Consider the following 20,494-nt stretch of genomic DNA (forward strand, 5'->3'; position numbering starts at 1 on the left):
CATGCCTGGAGTACAACCTGTGGGCAGGATCAGGTGGCTTGTGGTAAGAGAGGAATGCAGGAGGCAGTGACAAAGAACAGTGCAGCAAACACTCGGAAATGCCCGGCTGCCGGGGCGGGAGTGAGGCCGGAAGCCCGAGAGAGGGAGTGGATGATGGAGGGCGTGGTATGTTTGGTTGGTTCTTCTATGAGAATGACTCCAATGTGTTCTCCGACTATGGGGGTGAAGGCATAGAAGATTCCAAGGGACGAAGAGAGTGCTGGACAGAGACTGTGGTCAGAGAAGGGGCTGTCGGCACACAAGATTTCAGAGTCGGATCAGCTCTGGGTTATCCCAAGCCACAAAATGCACATCTGGCCATGCAGCTTAAAACCCTTGTGGATCTTCCCTTTGTTCTTAGCAGAGAGAACAGCATCCTGCATAGTACCACTCCTCCCAGCCTCCCCCTGTGACATATCCCTCCTCCCCATTCCCCCTACACCCCATTTGCCCTGATCATGGTGTTCAAACAGCACACTAGCACATGCCTGGTACACTCTCCAACTCATCTTTTCCTTTATAACTCCTACTTACTTTTCAGATTTCTGCTTCTTCCAGGAAACCTTCCTTGAAATCCCACTACGACAGCTTTTCTTATTGCTTGCTTAGAATCATCTCTCTCTTTTCCATAGCACATGTGTATGCATTCTTTATCGTGATTTTCCAATTCTGTAACAGTAGGGACTGTAACTGTTTTTAATCACCATGGTAACTCCAGCACGTAACACAGTGCTAGCATAGAGTAGGCTATTGATTCCTATTTACTGAATGAATGAATGAATGAATGAATGGATGAATGGATGGATGGATGGATGAATGAATAGCAGTTGTTTATGAGGGAAGAAAAGCACATGGTAAGATGTGAACAGGCCTGGGCATCTGGAAATGGCAAGTATTATGAGTAAATGAGCTCCAGGTCCCAGCCCGGAGCTGAGATGGCAGAGTTACCCATAACCCCAGACTGCACAAAGAGAAAAGGGGCACTCTTATGAGAGCAATTTGGGCTGGCACCAGCAGCCAACTTCATTTAAAGAAGCATAACACTTTAATTATCGTGGCACTCCAAAGGGCTAATTCAGCTGAAAACTAATTGCCAGTAAAGGCTGCCTGGGTGAGGTCAGTGAGCGCTTAAGAAAAATACGAGGAGACAATGAAACTTTGAATTAGTATGCTAGAAACATCCGAAACGTACTCATTGTGTTGATAGGAATGCCTAAGTATATTAGACATTTTTGGGCTTATTATTCATATTAGTTATATTATGGGAATCAAATTTTATTTCCAAATTGCAATCAAATGATATTTTCTATTAAAACTTTAATAGCAAACCAAATTAAGCAATGCTACGGGTTACATATTAGTAATCCAGTTTGGTTATAACTCATATTTTTTTATTTTGTTATGAATCATCATAGGAATGAAAAAAAAAAGCAAGATATTTTCCAAAATGAACTGAAGAGACTTTTCTTGAACAGAGCAGAGAAACTACTTAAGAGTTCAAATTAGTAATATGGTTTTAGTAAAGTAAACAAAGACAAGCACTAATAGTGAAGCTTCACATTGATGAAAATAATTCACCTTCTTCTATCACATCATCCTGCAGAACAGAACCAAGGACCAGAAGGTCCTAAGAGACCAGTTAATCAGATCTCCCATCTCAAGGCAGAATTGCATAAAATCTTTCCTTAAAGGCTGACACCTCATTAAGAACCAACCTTGACTTATTTCTTTGTCCAAAGTGTAGTGGCCTTTCCTTAAATGTAGTTGGATTCCTCACTGACTCTTGCACACAGTAAGTGCTCAATAAAACCTTGATATGCTAATTTAATAATTTAACTGCAAGTTAACCTCTTAAAAACATCTATTGATATTATATAAACACATAAACTACTCAAAACAATACTTGGCACATAGCAGGTGTTTATATATACGAGGTCTCTTTTTCCTACCAGGCACAGATCAAGAGAGCAGCCACTTCCCTGGTCCATCTAAAAATCATTATATTGGTAACAGATAGCATTTGAGGGGCTACTATGTGCCAGGCACTGTGCCAAGCTCTTTACATATATTACCACATTTATTATTACCAGCAATCATAGAAATGAAAGCTACAATTAGTCCCATTTTACAGATGAGAGTAACCCAGGGTTATAAAGCTTCTAATGGGAGATCCAGACATGGAGCCCAGCAGACTGATGCCAGTGCCACCACTGGACTCTAACCACAACAGAAAGTGTGCAAGAGACACTCACTCTAGTGTCCAAAAGGCCTGCCTTTCCCTCCAGAGCTCTGTCCAAGGCTCTCAAGGTATGGAGATTGGCTGGAGCTGGCTGGTTCCAACTGTCCACCCTCTTCTATGTCCTCAGAAGCCCCAAGTATCACTGGGATTCCCTTTCTGTCTCTAGAAATAGAACTTTCCTCGGTCACCAGGCTCCAGGAGCACAAATGCGGTTATGGTTAGTTAGAGTAAGTATCCAAGTGTCACTGAGGACTTCCTCGCCCTGTGGGGATCCGGATATAATTGACTCAGACTTTCCCAGGACCCCTGAGCTTTGCCATGCCTTTCTGGTCCCATCTCCCTCCAGTGTCTGGGCCTATGTATGCTATCAGTCCCAGGTTGAATAATGAATAGTTTCTCCACCTCCTTAAATTCATGTCCAGCCAGGACCTCAGAATGTAACCTGATTTGGAAATAGTGTCCTTGTGGACATAATCAAGTTAAGTTGAGGTCATACTGGATGTGTGGGTGGGCCCTAAATCCAATGACTGGTGTCTTCCCAGGAGAGAGAAATTTGGAATCACAGGAAGAAGGCCAGGTAGAGACCGGGGCAGTGGTTGCAGTGATGCATTTACAAGCCAAGGAATTCCAGAGATCGTCAGGAGCTACCAGAAGCTGGAAGAGGCAAGGAAGGATCCTTCCAAGAGCCTCCAGAAGGAGCACAGCCCAGAAGACACCTTGACATTGAATTTCTGGCCTTCAGAATGGTGAGAGAATAAATTTCTGTTGTTCTCAGCCAGGCAGAGTGTGGTAATTTGTTACAGCAGCCGGAGAAAAAAGACTCACTGTTCTCACACTTGCTCAGTCCAGAGCACACATCCTTGCACCTGCTCAGTCCAGAGGCACACATTTCGGCACCTGCTGCCAAGTGGCTCCATGAGGTCAGCATCCAGGTGAGACTTAGTGTGGTCCCTGGACTCAAGCCAAGTCCCAAACTTTAAAAATTTTTTTAATGCTTATTAATTTTTGAGAAAGAAAGAGACAGACAGAGCACAAGCAGGGGAGGAGCAGAGAGAGAGGGAGACACAGAATCCAAAGCAGACTCCAGGCTCCTAGCTGTCAGCATAGAGCCCAATGCGAGGCTCAAACCCTCGAACCACAAGATCATGACCTGAGCCGAAGTCCAACACTTCAGTGACTGAGCCACCCAGGTGCCCAAGCCCCAAACTTTTGATAACAGTCTGCAAAGTTCAAAAATTGATGGGGCGCCTGGGTGGCTCAGTCAGTTAAGCTTCTGGCTTTAGCTCAGGTCAGATCTCACTTCCGTGGGTTCGAGCCCCGTGTCAGGCTCTGTGCTGACAGCTAGCTCAGAGCCTGGAGCCTGCTTTCGGTTCTGTGTCTCCTTCTCTCTCTGCCCCTCCCCCCTCTCATGCTCTGTCTCTCTCTGTATCAAAAATAAATAAAACATTTTAAAAAATTTAAAAATTGAGAGTAAGCATTTAGAATCTTAACAGCAATGTGACAGTGATTTTATGTCTGTTGACCTCAGTAATGAAACCATTCAGACTTGGTTGTACACCTGCCTATTATTTAATTTTCTAGTGATTCATTTTTACTATATTTTATAAAAGCATCCATCCGTGACATATTCATAATTAAAGAAAAAAAATAACCTGATCCTTCAAAGCCAAGAGTTTGACAAACCTTGTAGGGGACCCAGGGCCTTCCCACAACCAGAGTTCACTCTCCTTAGAAGGCAGGTAGCATCATAAAGAGCATTTTATGGGGGGTTTTTTTCCTTTTATTATAACAAGGTCATCATTTTTCTGGCATTGATCTTGCCCTGTCCTCTGGGCCCTGCCACCAGCTCACATTTTTGACAAGGAGTCCCGCAGGCATCTCGAGCCGCCACTAGAGGCTGGTCCATGTTCCCAGGCCCCCATGCATATCCTGGGACCCCTTCCTTGCCCCACACTCAGTTTTACCAGCCCTGAAGCAGCGGGTGCTGCCTGGGACTGTGTCTCACAGAGTTATCAGTTGTCAGCTCTTGTAGTTTTCACTCTTTGCGTATTTCCCTGCAGCCGCGGGTCCCTCTAGGAATCAGTCTGCGTTCCGCGGGGCCTGGTGGGCACAGCCTGAAAGCAAGGCTTTTGGGGAATCACTCCTTCGATGGACCTGGACCCTCAGAAGGGCTTCCTCCCCAGCGACTCTCTCCTCAGTGCCCTGCACAGGCAGACTGAGCCAGGCCCCTCGGCTCACCCCCTAGGCTTGCATTGCCTACCCGCGTGGGCCGGTCCATGGGGGAGCACCCTGCTGCATGCGTGGACACAGCAAAGCTGCGGTGACAACAGTCATCAGGGCCGCGGCCAGCCAATGTTCAAGTGCAGTGCCATTTCACTCATTCCACCCTCACGACATCCCTGAGTGGCAGATGCTACTGTTACCTCATCTTACAGATGACAGAACTAAGAGCTTGCCCAAGGTTACCAGCAAGCAGGTGGCAAAGTAGTGAGTCCAGTGTGGGCCTTATGCCTGCAGAGTCCGCCCACCCAATGGCCCTGGTGAGCCCCACCTGTGGGTCCCCATCCTCCGGTTGGGACCAGGCACCAGCGCAGAGCAGCACGAGGTCACTTCTAACAGAGCTCATCCTCCACGACTCTGGAGGACTCTTGGTCTTACCAGAACACTCTCGATGTGGTGCAGAATTCCAGCAACTACAGGGCTTCAAGAGGCATGAGTTTGCATCCAAGTTTCTTGGCTCTTGCCTATTTGCCTCCCCCCACTCATGTCCCCTCTCCTTGGCCCCGTTGACAACTCCCCTCCTCACAGGTAAGCCCCCCAAGCACCTCCCACAGTAGGCGGGTGATGTTGGGAGCATCAGGACTGTCAAGGAGAAGAATGGCCACCCTCCTCTGGCCAATGCCCAAAATGTCCTCTTTAGGCTGTTTGTTCATCTGCTGGAGACAGGAGATGGTGATAATAAAAATCATGCATATTCATTGGAAAAAATGTCAAACTACACCAAAGCGCAGAGAGGAAATAATTAAAGCTCCTTCTTTTCCTCCCTCCTTCACCTTGCCCTCTCCCAGGCCTGGGAGTCAGCGGCTCACCTGGGGGCCACGGCCCTCCCCGCATGAGCCGACCCCCTCTGCCCCTGCCCTGGCTTTCTCTCCTTCTGAGAGGAGGAACTGAGGGCAGTCAGGAAAGAACCTGGGGGCCACGTGTCTGGTTGGGAACAAAGTGGTCTCAGAATGGGGTGGGGAGAGGGTACAACAGGAAGGGGAGATTCCCGTCCATGAAATGTACAAACTTCACATTTCTGCTAATGTCTGAGCCTAAGAAAAAAAGAGGCAGGAGAGGATAGACATCTGGATGCAGTCAGTCCTGGGAGGGCACAGAGGGGGCCAGAATCTGGCCAAGAGGTACACCTGAGCAGGCGGCAGCCCCAACTCACAGCCTCCCCCCTGCCTCTGCCCTTAAGTACTTGGCAAGAGGTGATAATACACTCAAGCATCTCTCGTTCTTCTCCTCTCTCTTTCTCCTCCCCCCTGCCCTGGCTTTCTCTCACACTTCTGACTTTCTGGTCTTAACACCAGGTCATGATCCAATCTAAAAACCTTCTGTCTTCAGAACCGTCTGCCTTTGCATTTCCAGGGGTTAACAATCCTGGCCGAGGCCACATGACAGAGCTGCACAATGAACACTTGCCTAATTCCCTCACTCTTAGCCTACGGAGAAAATAACTCCCGATCATAACCCCTCCCCGCTTTCTACTTCCCCCAAACCGACAGAAAAACCAACCTCATCATTTCCCCTCTCCCAGGGTCCACTGTGCTTCCCTTCAGAATCAGGAGTAAATTATCTCCAATGAAGGGTTCATTAAGAATAAATAATAATTTGCACTTCTAGTGCACCTTTTGTCTAAGTATCTCAAAGCGCTTTACTTAATTAATTAATTAAGAGAATTAATTAATTCGGAAAGCACTCCTGGAGGGAGGGAAGGCATACTTAATGACACCTGTTTTCCAGATGAGTAAACTGAGGCCCAAAGCAATGGGCTCAAGGTCACAACAGGAAAAGTGACAAAAAAGTGGAGAGTAGGGGTGAGACCCACTTTCCTCCTACATGCTGAGGCTTGGGCACCAAGAGGGCAGGGCAGGGCAGGCCCAGGTTCAGGGAAAAGCAAGCTGAGGTGGTGGCTCTGAGATGGAACCAGAACGAAGAGCTGGACAGAAGCTGTTGGTGGGAGTCAGGTAAACGCCAAGCGCTAGGGCCCGGGGCTCAGAGGCCCACGATCAGAACGCAGGCTAGGCGGACTCCCGACAAAGGGCCTGAGCCCTTTGCAGGCCAAGCAAGGTTCTGAGTGACAGACACACTGGTCCCCTGGCAAGTTGGCAGTTGACATACAATTAAATGCTTCTGAGCCACCGGCACGTCCCTGGATGCTCCTTAGTGGGCCTAGAGCTAATCAGAGTGCGGGGGCTCCTGGTCTGCAGGGGGGGTGAGCAGGACCCCTGCTACACCAGGTAAGTGACAGGCAGTCAGCTTGGGGAGCAAGCCTAGCCCCTGGGATGCCCCCCACCCCAGCCCCTCATCGACATCCCAGTCACCCCCACCACTGCTCTGGGCCCCAAGTCCCAACATTAGCTTGCTAACTTTTGTCCAAAATAAGAGACAGGGCAGCAGGCACATCCCAGCAGTCCCCAACCCTTGTGCTCATCTAGTCCGTGGTCTCTGACCATCTAGCCCTCAGCCACTGGCTGCTCCCGGCAAAGCTGATCAGGCCACATGTGTGCGCGCACACCCACACGCACACGCGCGCACAGACCCCCGTGAACATGCACAGCACTGCAAATTAACAACCCAAGCTTGTCTTTTTCATTGTGTTTTTATTATGATGCTCCTCAATGATGTTTTTAAATGAATTTTGAATAGGCCCCGTAATTTGGTTTGTTCTACATCGCAATGCAAGTGGGAGGGCCCCGCAGGAATTGCTGCGAGGAATACAATATTATGTGAGCATGGCTTCTGCTTGCTTTCTGCTTCCTCATAATTAAGCTTTATTGAGTTGTAAAATGAATAACAATTAAAAAAAACCTGTTTATTGATCCAGGTGCGACAGGCAGACATCTGAGAAAACTTTCTCCCCTTCCTGACCCCATCAAGTGGCCCTGGACTCACAACTGCTCTCTCACCCTTCAATTTTGGCTACAAGCAATGGACCCCTGTGTGCTGCAGGTGAAGTTTCTGACACCCCAGAAGCACCAGAGAGGGAACACCAATGAGGGCTTGTCCAGGGCAGACGTCAGCTGAGATCCTAGGGACCCCTGACTTACTACTTCCTGATGCCTAAAAGTTCTGTTCCTTGGGAAGTCTAGCATTTTGGTGAGCTGTGCCCCATTAACATGTAATCAACCACAGGAAGGACAGCACATTGCAGCCTCCTGAAATCTGACAGCCTAACTGGACTTAGATGTTTGAATTCTTTCAGGGAAATGTCCAGCTGGAAGATCTCTGCCGAAGTGAAACTTTGCTAACGTGGAAGTGTGATGCTAGGGGACAGCTCAGAACACCGGGCAGCATCTGGTGACAGCCAGTCAGGTGTGTGCTGGCTCCAGGTGCTCTGGGCAGCAGAAAGGCAAGGGGAGGAACAGACCCACTGAGAGGTGCAAGGGGAAGAGGAAAGGGCCCTGAGGTATCCCTCACCCTGCTGTCTCCTTCTTGCCAGAGATTGCAAGACGCCCGACCAGCTTGAAATAGCTGGGAAATCCAGATGGAGTCCTAGGTTTCCCCAGGGCTACTGCTAGTTCTCCTAATTCCCAGGGGCCAACTAGGTTGCCACTCTGGACCCAAAGGGCCATCACCTTGTTTAACAAGCAACTGCTGGGGCGCCTGGATGGCTCAGTTGGTTAAGCGTCTGACTTCAGCTCAGGTCATGATCTTTTGGTCAGTGAGTTCAAGTCCTGCATCGGGCTCTGTCTGACAGCCTCAAAGCCTGGAGCCTGCTTCGGATTCTGTCTCTCTCTCTCTCTGTCCCTCCCGCACTCATACTCTGTCCTCTCTCTCTTTCAAAAATGAATAAACATTTAAAAAATAAAAACAACAACAACAAGCAATTGCAGACTTTAGGAGCTCTCACAAGGGAGACTATGTGGAAGAAAGAGTTCTAATTTGGGGGGTAGGAGGAAGGAAGTGTAGCCTCACACAGACCCCCCAACACACACACAAGCACCGCTAGGGAAGGGTATGAATCTGTACAGAATCGAGAGCTCAGCCTGCTAGAATACACATCACAGTGTATTCTGGACACAAGTCCTGGCCAGGAAGTGAAGACTGCTATTCCACACGGCTTGGCTCTGGGCTGTTCCACCACTGGCCACCCTGAAGGGGCGGGACTGCCGGGTCCTGGGCTCTGCACCAGATCCTGTTCACACGTGCCTCTGGAGCTCTAGGACTTTCTCTCCAGGTGATGACAACGCTTTCAGCAAACACTTTGGGGATGCCTCGTTGCTGAAAAAGCCAGGCTCCTGACTGAGGAGCTGGAAGCCAGAGGAGGAAGTCACAGCCAGTGCTAAGCACGGTTGATAAGTATACACACCTGTCTCAGTCAGCTCTGGCTGCTGGAACAGAATATCATAGACTGGATGGCCTAAACGACAGAAATACATTTCTCATAGTTCTGGAGACTGGGAGTTCAAGATTAGGGGGCCAGTATCGGATTCTGGGGAGAACTCACTTTGATTGGATGATGGCGTCTTCTTTCTGTGCCTTCATGTGTCAGAAGAGAAAATGCTCTGGTTTCCTTGATCTCATTAGAAAGGCACTAATCTCTAATCTTATCATTGGGACTCCACCCTCATGAACCTCATCTAATCTTAATGACCTCGCAAAAGACCCCCCTTCAAATACCATCATGTGAGCATTAGAGTTTCAACACACGAATTCTGGGGACACAGCAGTACCCACAGGCAGCCCATGAGCACTCGTCCCCAAGATAAGTCATGGGTAAGGAAAGGATCACTCCTCTCCCTCTGCATCCCATTCTTTCAGTGTTGTGTGTGTCCTCCAAGGCTGTCACCAATGTTCATCTTGCTCCAAGTGGCAATGTCAGGAAGTGCAGAGAGGTGCACATGGTGTGATTGGCTTAGAAACCCAAACATCCCTCCCCAGGATGGTTCTGGATCCCACCCTCCGTGAACCCCCTGGAGGACACCTAGTTGTGTCAGGTCTGGCTATGTTGCTACATTTCCATTTCACTCTTTGGTTGATTGGTTGGCTGGTCGGCATATTTTGTAACACGTATGATGTTTCTAGTCAAGGTCTTAGATGTTTCCCCTGGATTTTACCAACACCTTATCACTCATCCAAAGCTGTGTAAATTGATCCTTGGTGATTTACACCACAGTCTCACAAGGAGGCAGACGCTGAGGCAAATGACAGTCCCCAAGAAAACAAATAATGGGGAAAAGGACTGGACACCTGTCTTCATGCATACATCCTTCACACCTGTGTGGGGAAGACCTTTGGGAAAGGTTCTAGAAGTTGAATGTTCTCCAGCTATGACATCCCTCTCCAATGAGGCTTTCCAGCCTGCGGAAACACCCATAAGACTTACGAGGCGGTGCCACAGCAAGGAACTTATAACTAGGCCAAAGGGCCAGTCCCTTTGGAAGCTAACAGCCTGTGTGTAGCACAGGCAAGGGAGGCAAAAAGAAAGGGGCAAAGATGAAGCCCAAGCAAGAATCTAGAATAGGGGAGTGCCTGGGTGGCTCAGTTGGTTAAGCAGCCAACTTCAGCTCAGGTCATGATCTCATGGGTTCGAGTCCTGCATCAGGCTCTGTACTGACAGCTCAGAGCCTGGAGCCTGCTTTGGATTCTGTGTCTCCCTCTCTCTCTGCCCCTACTCCACTCATGCTCTTGTAAGGACACAGGTCTGAATCAAACTGACTCTGACCTTGGAGGCCTAGGTGTCAGCTTCTAACACCCAATCAGGAAAGGCCAGTTAACACCTTTAACATTTCTAAGGGCAGGCCTAAAGATAGAAGCTACGCTCTACGTGAGGGTCCTGGGTCCACTCTGTAATCGGTTAAAGTTACTGTCAGTGATGTTATGCTATAATGATTGGACCCCTGTACCTGTGTCACACTTTCCTGTAACTCCCCCTTCCCAAACTCATAAAAGCCCTACCCGGCCTTTGTTCGGGGCTTTCAGCATGAATCCACTGTGCTGGTTGAGTCTGTGAGCCCAAGCTCAGGGTCAGCCAGCCTAAACTCGTAATAAAGTCCTTTGCTTTTGCATGCGTGACTCGGTCTCCCCAGTAGTCTCTGGTTTTGGGGGACAATATTAAAATCTGGATATAACACTCTATTTCTCTCTGTCTCAATAATAAATAAAAACATAAAAAAAATTTTAAAAAGAATCTAGAATAGGGAATAAGCTTGCTCCCTTCCACCATCTGAGCAGAGAGTGTACCGGTATATATATTTCATCTGGCAATAACAGCCCCCAGGTATTGGGCACATACTATGAAAGAGGCCCTCTGCTAACACTTACCCTCTTTCAAGCCTCATAACAACCCTGTAAGAAAGGTCTGCCATTGACCTCATTTCATAGGAGAAGAAACTGGGCTTAAAGAGGTGTCTAAGAACATGCCAAAGTTCACCCTGCTTGGAATTTGAGTCAGTCTGACTCCAGACCCAACTCTACACTATCTTGGTGCCATTCTTGAGGATGTAGTTCTCCCCGGGGGCAGAAACTGCCTCTTCACATACATCTTCCTCTCTTAGCAAAGCCCCGTGCTTGACCAAGTGGTTATGTCAAGGGCATGTTACCACAGCACACAGTTCTGCAACGCTGCTGTCCTGACAACAGGTCTCTAGACTCAAGATGCAGTTTTATTTGACACACACACAAAAGCTCATGTAGAATTCAATGGGCCTCATCCCTGAATATACAGAACAAAACTGAAGTGCTGGGGTTCTAGTTTCTGGTTCTGCACAAAAGGAACTTGGAAGTCACCACTCTATCCTAAAAAGTAAAATCCTAAACATACTAGAAAATCAGCAACTTTCTTGGATCCATAAGAGAAGGGAGGACACAGGGCAAACCACTGTCCCCAACACTGGAGATACATACAGGCGAAGACATGAGGTCACCAGTGGAAATCACCACCATGCGACCCAGCTCTGGAGAAGGGAAACCTGAACTGGAATTGACAAACTGCTGAAGGTTCAGTGGGGACAAGTCTGAATGTTGTAAACTCCAGGTAAATCCACTCATATGGGGGTCCCCACAGTACTGTGAGATTGGCTCCAGGAGGTCAGCCAGGTCCGCAGAGTAAATATCCCCTGGCTCTTCCAGCAGAGGGAGAGGAAAAGGAAGCATTTTTGAAATCAGCCCGAGCATTCTGTTCTTCTCAGCAAGGCCAGCTCTCAGGGGAAGCTAGTTAACCAGAGCCTAACCTGCAGGGGTATTATCAAAGCCTGATTGGCCTGGGGGGAGGGAACTACCCAACTCCAGCCAACTCTAACCTACCGTGGGGGAAAATGGAAATACCTGACTCGAGGCAGTTCTAGTCATCCCTTCCCAGCTAAGAGGGTGGGGGGAAGAACCTGAGAAATAGTTGTGAAGTTCATCATCCAGAGGCATAGGTTCACTAAAAGACTGTGACCTATCATCAGGCTATCGAATGCTTTCCCCACCACCCCCCACAACCTCACCACAATATTACTAAAAACCTTGTTACAGCAGTTCCTTTCACCCAGTACATCATGTCTGACTATGAAGAAAAAAATCGCAAGGCATACCAAAAGGCAGGAAGACAAAATTTGAAGAGACAGACAAATTTTTGAGCCAGACATAGCAAGGATGTTGACATTATCAGACCAAGAATTTAAAACAACTATAACTAATACGCTAAGGGCTCTACGGGTGCCTTGGTGGCTCAGTCAGTTAAGCATCTTACTTCAGCTCAGGTCATGATCTCATAGTTCGTGGGTTCAAGCCCTGTGTCGGGCTCTGTGCTGACAGCTCAGAGCCTGGAGCCTATCTTCAGATTCTGTGTCTCCCTCTCTCTCTCTGACCCTCTCCTTCTCATGCTCTTTCTCTCTCAAAAATAAATAAAACATTAAAAAAGTATATGCTAGGGGCACCTGGGTGGCTCAGTCAGTTAAGCATCTGGCTTCGGCTCAAGTCATGATCTCACAGTTCATGGGTTTGAGCCCCTCATTGGGCTCTGGGCTGACAGCTAGCTCAGAGCGTGGAGCCTGCCTCAGATTCTGTATCTCTCTCTCTCTCTCTCTGACCCTCCCCTGCTCACACTGTATCTGTCTTTCAAAAGTAAATTAAAAAATATTTAAAAAAACTAAAATATATATATATATGCTAAAGGCTCTGATGGACAAAGCAGACAGCATGCAAGAACAGATGGGGAATATAAGCAGAGAGGTAGAAATCCAAAGAAAGAACCAAAAAGGAATGTTAGAGATTAAAAAAAGAAAAAAACCATTATGGCAGAAATGAAGAATGCCTTTGATTGTGCTTGTTGGCAGACCAGATATGGCTGAGCAGAGAATCTCCTGAGGTTGAGAACATAGCAACAGACACCTCCAAAACTGATAAGCGAAGAGAATAAAGACTGAAGGAACCAGAGAGAATACCCAAAGACAGTGGGACATATGCATAACATACACATGTACATGAATGTAACATATGCAAAATGGGAATACCAGAGAAAAAAAAGAGAGAAAGGAACAGAAGAAATACTTGAAATCATAATGATTGAGAAATTTCCAATTGAATGTCAGACACCAAGCCATAGATGCAGGAAGCTCAGAGAATACCAAGCAGGAGAAATGTCAAAAACCAAAAACTACACATAGGCATATTATTTTCAAACTACAGAAAATGAAAGATAAACAAAGAGTTGTGAAGGGAGGAGGAAAAAAACACCTTACCTATAGAGGAAGAAAAATAAGTATTTTATCTAACTTTTCCCCTGGAAACCATGCAAGCAAGACGAGAGTAGGAAGCAACGTTTGAAGTGTTGAGTGAAACAAACCACCAACCTAGAATTCTGTACCTTAAAAAATTATCCTTCAAAAGTAAAGAAAAAATAAAGACTTGCTCAGACAAGCAAAAATTTAAGGTATTTGTTTCCAGAAGACCTATCTATCTTGCAAGAAACATTAAAAGTTCTTCAGAGAGAAGGAAAATACTGTAATTCAGGAACTTGGATTTACATAAGAGAGGAAGAACATTGGAGAAAAAAATAAGTAAGGGTAGAATAAAAACTTTTTCTTATTCTTAGTTAACAGATAACAGTTTGTTCAAAATAATAATAGCAATAATATATTCAATTATTTGTGCTTATGTATATATCTTATGTGTGTGCATTTATGTGTACTTATACATAAGTGAAATAAATGGCAGCAATGACACAGGGATGGGAAGGAGAAATTAGTATTATTCTGTCATCGTAAGGTACTCACACAACCCATGGATGGCTAGAGTGTTACTTTAAAGTGGTCTTGAATTAGCTATAAATGTGTATTGCAAACTCTAGGACAACCACTGGAAAAAAAAAAGTTAAAATTGAAGTAAAACAGTATGGTAAAAAAAAAAAAAAGAAAATCACATAAAATGCTCAACTAAAACTACAAAAGGCAGAAAAAGAGTGGAAGACAAAAATAAGAACAAACAATAAATAGAAACCAGTCATATCACAGATATTAATCAAACTCCATCAATAATTGCTTTGAATAATCAATGGGTCTAAATGCACCAATTATAAAAGATGGTCAGAGTGGATCAAAAAATATAACCCAACTATGTGTTTTCCACAAGAAACCCATTTTAAATATAAAGACACATATAGACTAGAAGTATGAATGGGAAAAATTATATACCATGCTAGCACTAATCAAAAGAAAGCAGAGTAGCTCTCTTACTTTTAGACAGAACAGACTTCAAACAATCAGGGATACATAAGGAATAAAATGACAAATTCTCCAAGAATACCTAACAATCTTTAATATGAATGTGCCAAACAACAGTGCCAAACTACATGAGACATGATAGAAAACAAATGAATCCACTACCATAGCTGAACACTTCAACACCCTTCTATCAGAAATAGATCCAGCTGGTAGAAAATCAGTAAGGACAGAATTGAATTCAACAACACCATCAATCAGCTAGGTTTAGTTGGCATTTATAGACTACTTCACCAACAAAAACAGAAGACACATTCTTCGAAGCTCACATGAACTTTCACCAAGCCAGACAACATTATGGGCCATAAAGCACAGCTTAACAAATTTAAAAGAATATAAATCATGTAATGTATGATTTCAGACTAGAATGGAATTATATTAGAAATCAACAAAAGAAAGATAACTGGAAAAATCCTAAACAAACACATGGACAATTTCAAGAGAAATTAGAAAAGATTTTGAACTAAATGAAAACAGTTTATCAAAATTTGTAGGATGCAGTTAAAGTAGTGCTTAGAGGGAAATATATAGCATTAAAATATATTATATATTGTATATAATTATAATACATAACAATTATATTATATAATATATAATATATATATTAGAAAAGAAGAAGTCTCTAAATTCAATAATCTAAGTTTTCACTTTGGGAACCTAGAAAATGAAGAGCAAATTAGATCCAAAGTAAGCAAAAAAAACACAAAAAAACCCAAATATTAAGCATTACACCAAAAATCAATGACATTGAAAAAAGGAAATCAATAGACAAAATCAGCTTAACCAAAAGTTGCTTTTTTAAAAGATCAATAAAACCAATAAGCCTCTAACCTGGCAATTATTGTTGTTGTTGTTGTTAATTTCTCATATTGACAAAGGAGAAAAAACAATATAATGGAGCAAAGAGTCTTTTCAACAAATGTTACTGGAATCACTGGACATCTACATGCAAAGAAAATGAATCTATACACAGACCTTACACCTTCCACACAAATTAACATGAAATGGATCATAGACTTAAATATAAAACACAAAACTCTAAAGTTCCTAGGAGATAACATAGGAAAAAACCTAGAGGACCTTGGATGTGGCAAAGACTTTTTAGAGACAACACTAAAGACACATCCATGAAAGAAACAAGTGTTGAACTAGCTAGCATTAAAATGAAAAACTTCTGCTTTGGGAAAGGTACTGTCAACAGACTGAGAAGACCAGCCACAGAATGGAAGAAAAGGCACATCTGATAAAGGACGGTTGTCCAAAATGTACAAAGAACTCTAAAAATTCAGCAATAAAGAAAGTACTGATTTGGGGCTGCCTGGGTAACTCAGTCAGTTAAATATTAAACTCCTGATTTCAGCTCTGGTCATGATCTTGTGATTCATGAGATCGAGCCCTGCTTTAGGCTCTGTGCTTATAGTGCCTGCTTGGGATTCTCTCTCTCTCTCAAAATAAATAAGTAAACACTAAAAAAGAAAGAAAGAATTGATATTTAAAAATGGGCCAAAGACCTTAACAGACACCTCACCAAAGAAGATACATAGATGGCAAAAAAGCATATGAAAAGATGCTGTCCGCCATGTCATCAGGGAAATGCAAATGAAAACAACAATAAGATACCAGTAACACATTGATCAGGAAGGTCAAGATCCAGAACGCTGACAACACCAAATGTTGACAAGGATGTGGAGCAATAGGAACTCTCATTCACTGCTGGTTAGAATGCACGATGGTACAGCCACTTTGGAAGATAGTTTGGGGGGTTCTCGCAAAACTAACCATACTCTTACCATATAATCCTGCAATCACACTCCTTGGTATTGACCCAGAGGAACTGAAAACCTAACAACCACACAAAAACTTGCACGTGCCTGTTTAGAGCATCTTATTCCTGCCATATATGTATCAAGGTTTATATAAAAACTTGGAAGCGACTGAACTGTCCTTCAGAAGCTGATTGGGTAAATAAACTGTGGTATATTCAGACAAATGAATTATTATTTGACACTAAAAAAATTAAGCTTTCAAGCAATAAAACAAGAAGAGGATGCTTAAATGCATAATACTAAGTGAAAGAAGTCCATTTTAAAAGGCTACATGCTGTATGATTCCAACCACACGGCATTCTGGAAAAGGCAAAATTACAGTGACATCAAAAGATCAGTGGTTGCCAAGGGTTGGATGGCAAGGGGGAAATGGACGGAGCACAGAAAGTGTTTAGGGCAATGAAACTATTCTGTTTGGTACTACAATGGTAGATATATGTCATCATAAGTTTGTCCAAACCCACAGAAGGTACAACATCAAGACTGAACCCTAATGTCAACTACGGACTTTGGATGATAATGATGTGTCATTGTGGATCTATTCACTGCAATAAATGAATCACTCTGGTGCAGGACGTGGATAATGGGGGAGGCTATGCACGGGTTGGGGAGGGGAGAATGTGGGAAATCTCTGTACAGTCCAGTTTTGCTGCGAACCTAAAAGAGCTTTAAAAAATAGTCTTTAAAATAAAACTAAATTGCAACAAGCAGCCACCTGCAATGTCAGTAGCAACATAAAGGAAACGATGTTAAAGACAGAAAGGAAAGGTAGTGTGTGTCTGTTCGGAATGCACATATCTGCTTCATACATGCAGTGCACCCTGCTGATGTTTGAAGCCTGGTGCCTGTCACGTTTTCTGTGATTTCAGGGTGTGTGTGGTCATAGGAATGTTGAATATATGTGTGCATACATGCATATAAATTGTGTGTGCACATACATTTGTAGCTATGCAAGCGTGTTGATTTTGTGAACTATTTTCACAAGCCATATGCATGTATTAATGCACGTATGTTGTGCATACATATATGTGTATGTGTGGGTGTGAATAATGATATCTAGGCTAGCAGAGAGGATAGCACCAGCAGATGCACAAGCTTCTGAATGACTAGCAAAGCATGAAGACCTGCATTTGCAGGCAGGTTCTCTTTTGAGATGTGAGGCCGGCAGGCACCCAGCGCTGTAGTAACACACTCACCGAAGGCACTGCCATAGCACGGGAGCTGGTGTCAAGGCCACACAGGCTCATAACCCTGGAGGGCTGGGAAGCTGGGCTCTGGCCAAGACAGCTCCCCAGAGGAGCAGAGCTCAGTGGCATTAGGCAGAGTCTGACCCAGAGGCCAGAGCTGGAGGGAAAGTCAATGCGAAAATAGGCTGTGGAGTGTGAAGTCCCTGGAGGCCCCTTCCCTCTTCACTCTCCAGATCTGCCCCCTGGGAGCTGGGAGGAGGCAGACATGGATTTATGTCAGCTCTGTCAACGAGGAATGCCTTGGATGGTATGTCAGAAGCCAACAATGTAACACTCAATTTGTTCTGGTCATGAGGAAACTAAGGCCTCAGAAGGATTAGTCCGAGGTCACCCAGGAATCCATTTAGCCCAGCACATAGCATTCAATAAAGGATGATTGATGAGTCAGTAAGTGAAGAAATGAAGGACACGCTGAATGAAAGGGAGGAAGGGAAGAGGAAGGATTCACTGAGGGGATAAGAGGAGCCATCTTGAACTTTTGACACTCCACTCCTTATCCCAAAGAGGGGAAACAAGAGAAGGCTAGTAGAGACAGATTCATTAAAAATGGGGAACTTGATCTATTTTCTAAGGGCAGAGAGGAGGTATTGAAGGAGTACACTTGAAGCATTGTGTTTACATTGTGTGATTATTTTGAGGTGTATTTGTGTTTCTTGAGGAGTGCTTTATCTGGATGGATATTTGGGCATATGAATGATACCCTGGATAAAGGGGGACAAAAAACACAAACTCTTGCTGAAGTCAAAGGCCTTCCGAGGTAATAAGAAAGACTTAACCAGGTCACCAACGAGTATGACTGATTCATTCATTCCATAGCCATAGTCAACACTGAGCTGGGAGCTACTGTGTGTGCCACAACAGATCAGACCCTCCCTATACCCTGAAGGAAGGAGGTGGGTTTGCCACCATTAGACTCAAGGGAGAGATTGCAGTGAGCCAGAGAGAGAGAGACAGGGGAGGTGCGCGAGGAGTTAGGAAAAGCCAAGAGGACATATTAGGTGGGGACGAGGGGGGCGGGGGGGGGGGGGGGGGGGGGGGGGGAGAGGGGGGGGGGGGGGGGGGGGGGGGGGGGGGGGGGGGGGGGGGGGGGGGGGGGGGTAGCGGTTAGCATACACGCACTCGCGCATGCGTGCGCCTGGGTGATAGGCTCCTGTAGTTGAGCCTTGGGTTTTTGACTCACGGATGGCTATGTTCAGTGCACGTTACATGAGGAACTTGGCTGCTATAATTATCCACCTCCCGCCATCATTGGGAGGCCTATTATTAGAAGCTCGTAGGTAGGATGAGCATATAATTCATCTTCCAAATTGGGACACTTGAACATGAAAGAGAGAGCACTGTTAGTGACTATGCTAGACAACTAGCACAACCTGGAACTATCACGTGCAAACTGGGGCTTGTGGCGACCTTGGTTGTCCTTGAGATCCTGACAGCTGAAGCGTGGACGGGGGGCATACTCTGCCATGCCATTCCCCCTTCCAGAATATGGGCTGGGCCCACATTCCACTCAGCAGGGAGGCTGACCCATGGGGCACAGGCCAGTGCTCAGGAGGGCAAAGTGAGACACAAGGCTCCCGGGGCCTCAAATGTCTTGCTGCCCCACAGCCAGGGTCGGCGCCCAGGGCCCTCTGCGGTTGGCAAGCCTGCCGCTCAGCCAGGGATCTTAGCACTTACTCCACCCTCTGTAGGACCGCTGCTTCCACCCCCCCCACCCCCCCCACCCCCGTGCCAGCCCAGGCAGGCGGCTCTAATGGATCGCTTGCATTATCTCCCTCATCACTGCTTAAATATTTATCAGACCATTATGTATTTAGTGGCCAGGAGCAGGGAGTGGAAGGGGCAGGAGGCAGGACTGCTCGGGCCAGAGGCAAGGGTTAATTACAGATTGGATAAATCCCCCCGATTTAAAAATTAAATAAACAAACATGGTCGGGAGATTGAAAGGGGACTGTTACTTACATGTAAGGAAGTCCAGCGCAGCCTCATCCAGGTTTTAGTGTCTCCCAGAGCCTCCTTTTATTATCTTGTCGTTCCCTTCCCCTACCTGCAAACCTGTGGGCTGCCTGAGCCTTAAACCAGCTTCTAATTAAAACCCGTACTTCCGTTTTTGCTCCTCCAGCAACCAGTGTGTGGGAAAATTCCAGCTCTCCGAGAACGGGAGTCGACATCCGCCTCATAAAAGAAGTTCTGAAGGTAACTCCAGGGCTGGCACTGTGAAATATTGTTCATTATAACGAAGCAGCTGAGATAATGCTGCTTTCTAATTTCCCTTTCTCAGTCAGAAATTAAATAAAAAGTCATGTCTAAATTACAATACTGGATTGAGATCAGACGAGGGCCCCATGCAGAGAGCTCATGATCTATCCTTCTCACATTTTACAGCCATTAAAAAAGATTATTGCCGTTTTTTCCCCTCCCTTTTCTTTGAGGCCATTTACATTTGTTTTGAACTCTCACTGTGTTTTATCGAATCTCTTAAAAGTGCCAGTGCACATAATAAGTCAATCACAAACTTAAATTAAGAAAAAAACAAAACAGATGCCCGGGCAAACTAGAGCTCTGAACTCTGAGCTCAGCTACCTAGCAGATCCTTAACCTGGCTGTTAACTCCCACCTTCTGGGCCCCACACTTTTGTCCACTGCCCCGCTGGCAAAGTCTGCTGGGAGAGTCAGGGCGGAGAGGACTCACTCTGTGCAAAAAATAGTCTGCATTTCTGTAGCCCTCGCTTGCAGCAGAAATGCCCCTTGGACCAAATGAAACTGCTGGACTGGCTGGTAAAGGGTATTTTTTAAATGCTAATGAGTCTTTACTATTAAATGTAATCGAACACTTGCTTGACTATTTCAACGAAGGGAGAAGAACGTTGGCACATTTCGTCGGTCATAATACAAGTTGTTGGTATTCCTAAAATGTTGCCCAAAACGTTGGAGCTGAAAATCATTATTTTTGATGGAATTTGTTACCCAGCATCAATATGAATCATTTTTATCATGCCCAACTTGCTTCCTGTCAATCACTCACATAGTATGAACGAGCACCTCCTCTGTGCAAGACAATGCGCAGGACTGAACAGGGATGATGTATTCTAGAATCCTGCCATTGGGGCCCCTGAGACACTAGCTACACGTGGGAGCTCACTCTCCAGCTAAGACAAGAGAACAGTTAGACTT

General features: G+C 45.5%; 1 long non-coding RNA gene across 1 annotated transcript in view; it reads right to left on the reverse strand.

Annotated features, from left to right (window-relative positions):
• LOC115278020 overlaps positions 1 to 19,362 on the reverse strand; it is a 50,257-nt gene extending 30,895 nt beyond the window's left edge. The window contains exon 1 of the long non-coding RNA XR_003902637.1: positions 19,283 to 19,362. This is a non-coding gene — a long non-coding RNA (uncharacterized LOC115278020). The remainder of the gene's footprint in view (positions 1 to 19,282) is intronic.
• Between the last annotated feature and the right edge of the window lie 1,132 nt (positions 19,363 to 20,494).

Source organism: Suricata suricatta, chromosome 14 (assembly GCF_006229205.1).
Source record: "Suricata suricatta isolate VVHF042 chromosome 14, meerkat_22Aug2017_6uvM2_HiC, whole genome shotgun sequence".
Taxonomy (NCBI): domain Eukaryota; kingdom Metazoa; phylum Chordata; class Mammalia; order Carnivora; family Herpestidae; genus Suricata; species Suricata suricatta.